The sequence below is a fragment of the Gadus macrocephalus genome, chromosome 20, assembly GCF_031168955.1.
Source record: "Gadus macrocephalus chromosome 20, ASM3116895v1".
In the NCBI taxonomy this organism is placed as follows: Eukaryota; Metazoa; Chordata; class Actinopteri; order Gadiformes; family Gadidae; genus Gadus; species Gadus macrocephalus.
The window spans coordinates 619285-622417 of NC_082401.1; the positions used below are offsets into that span (position 1 = coordinate 619285).

Here is a 3133-nt window from a genome sequence, read left to right on the forward strand (position 1 = left end):
GTTAATAAGAAAGGGAAAATAGTCGTACATGCTCAGATACCACCGCAGAACCAAGTTAATGAATTTGTGTTTGCTGTTATGTCGGATAACCAACCGTTATGTGCATTAACCTTCCGCCAGAATTATGAACATGCGCATAGGAAAAATCGGTGCGAAGTACATATCCAATTTAATCCAATGAAATGGTGTTTAACAGTAACGTCAGGAATACATGGGGCTATAACAGAAAGTATAAATTAAATATGAGAGAATATATACTTCTTAAAGCTGTGGCTTGGCAGAACAGACAAGCTTTAGATTGGCTTTTAGCAGAAAAGGGGGGAGTTTGTGCTCTTATAGGTGAAATGTGTTGTACCTTCATTCCAAATAATACTGCCCCAGATGGATCATTCACACTTGCGATGAACAACCTAGAGGAGTCGGGTGACTGGGAGAGGATGCTCTATGGGGAGATAGATTGGAGTGAAACTAGAGAGGAGACCGGAATGTGAGAATCAGACATCAGAAGGAGGTCCTATTTTCTTAACTGGTGACCTCACCATGTGAACCACAACCATTTCAGAAAGTGTGAACAAATGGACATTGGACTAATGGGTTCCAGGGCATGGTGGCTGCGAACAGCAGCAACTACGATGCCTAAACCCCCCACGTTATATAGTATACCGGTACATGACGATAATCAGAGCTATCCAAATCCATGCAAGCTTGACATTTTTAGTTTTTCATTTATTTTAGTTTTTAATTTCTATTATTTACTTATTTTTTGAAATGTCATTTTTTGAGTTTCATATTTTTATGTCATATATTCTGAAAATACTATGTTATGTGTGAATTCTAGTTAGACATGTTAGACATTTGATAGATCTTTTTTGCCTTAGCCAGGTTGAGATTCCTGAACATGCTTAAAGGTTTTTTCAAATGTAGTGCAAAATATGACCTAAACGACTGTTATGTTTTTGTTATGATCTTATCAGACAAAAAAGGGGAGATGTGTGGTAGAAATTAATGAGTATATTCTATGGTAACCCATGATTATTATTATGCCTTATATATATTAATGGTAGAAGACACATGATGCCTACAGAGCCTGGATTCAGAACAGATGGTGGGACACAGAACTGAGCAGAAAGCTACGGGGTTAAGCTATGTTGACCTCAGCCTTCAGCCCTATGATTATTTTGACTACGGGGTTAATGTATGCTGGCCTCAGACTGGTGTCCAATATCACTTTGTTGATAATATTCTGAGACTGATGATTGATGAAGATTGATGTGGGCGGAAACCTCCATTGGGACAAAGGAATTGTTGTATGTATGTGTGTATAAAGAGGACCTGGAATCGATGTTCGAGCAGTGACTCTATAGACCTACTCAGGCTGTTATCGTTGTTGTTTTTCTTCACGATAAAGTCTTTTTTCAATTCTTGCTCCGGACCCCTCGATTTCTTTTACACTCTCTCTCTTAAATTAGTCTAAGTGTTTTAAATCTCGATTAATCTTCGACAATTGCAAGTTTACAACCACAAGCAAGATTGCCAGTTAGGACAATTCCGTTTTTTTTAACTGCAAGAAACACTTTTATCACATCTACACCAGATGATGCTGTTGCAAAAAGTGTAGGTACTGCTGGGAGTTGAACCCAGGGTCTCCTGTTTACAAGACAGGCACTTTCACCAGCTAAGCCACAGTACCCCTTTTGAAAAGTTTACTTGAGACACCAATGAAAAAGGTCTCATGTAGCGTGACCCGATGACGCCCAAGCAGTGTAATGCATTGCGTTCAAATATGTAACTCTGAGTCTGGAATAACGTATTGATTCATTCATTATGGATCTAATCATTGTTTCTGTCCCGTCTCTGGCCACGGCAGCGCTCTCACTCCTTACGTCCTCCTCCTGTATAAAAGCTAATATGGTCCAGACAATATTTGCTTACGGCCATACCACCCTGGCGCCCCCTACAGTGTCGGAGTACGTAGTGTTTGGTTTGGATAGCCGCATGGTGAATTGTTTGCTCCTGTGTAGAGAGAGTTTTTGGTGTGCTGTTATCTGGTTTTACAACCCAGTTCTTTTGTGTTTTTTTCGTCCCCCGCAGTCGTAGACTGTTGGGGGATCGCCCTGAGTTACTTATATTTTCAGCCTTTTCGTTATTTTGCAACTGTGGAGGCTAGAATGATCCGGGGCCTAGCTTCGGCGAAGCCACCGGGAGAAATTAGTGCCGGCGGGCAGCGAGCTGGAGGGGCGGAGAATGGAGCAGGACGTGAGGTGGAGGAGGACGGAAAGGAAAAGGGAGAAGCCGGCGGGTTGAGAGGAGGAAGGAGTATTGCGGAGGAGTCGGGAGGAGAAAGGAGAGAGCGGGGGAGATGGAAACGGCAAGGCGGCTGGAGGCGGGCAAGAGCAGGTGGCTGGAGGTGAAGCAGTGGACGGGACAAGGAAGACGGAGCGCAAATATGAAAGGAGGCTCACGGTATGCGTGGAGCAGTGCGGGGACGTAATACCTATAGGTGAGCTTATGAAGGCTATGGCAGTTGTGTGTGGCGAAATAAGGGCTTGTAGGGTGCTGGCCCTCGGGAAGCTGGAGGTGACGGTGTGCGGAGAGAGGGGGAAGGACCGTCTGCTTGACGGCTTTAAAATCCGTAATACAAGGATAATTGCCAAAGAACTGTGCAATGATGAGCTGGTGGTGTCTTTTCTCACCCTGCCAGCGTATACATCTGACGAGGAGATTCTTGATAAACTAAGTGGGTGGGGAGTCCGGGCGCTCTCGCCCATTAAGAGGAGGATGTGGCCGGGGACAAATATAGCGGATGGAACAAGGATTGTACGTGTTAAATTTAATGAGCTTGTGCAATCCTTGCCGTACTCCACAAAGTTCAACACGGCAACGGGTGTTGAATATTTTAGAGTGATCCATGACCGTCAAATGAAGGTGTGTAGGAGTTGTATGCAGCCTGGCCACATCCTGCGTGAGTGCCCGGTCTTCACCTGCCACAACTGCGGATGCCAAGGCCACTACGCACGGGAGTGCGCCACAGGGGTGGCAAAATGTCAGACGTGCCGGAGGAGGGAGAGAGACTGCGTATGCCCGGTGGAAGAGGAGGCGGAGGAGGACGGCGGCGAGCCGGATAGTGGCGAAC

At 45.2% G+C, this 3133-nt stretch overlaps 1 non-coding gene across 1 annotated transcript; it reads right to left on the bottom strand.

The window, feature by feature from the left end:
• Positions 1-1616: 1616 nt before the first annotated feature.
• Positions 1617-1690, bottom strand: trnat-ugu (transfer RNA threonine (anticodon UGU)). The gene has a single exon. It is a non-coding gene; the product is annotated as a tRNA-Thr (tRNA).
• Between the last annotated feature and the right edge of the window lie 1443 nt (positions 1691-3133).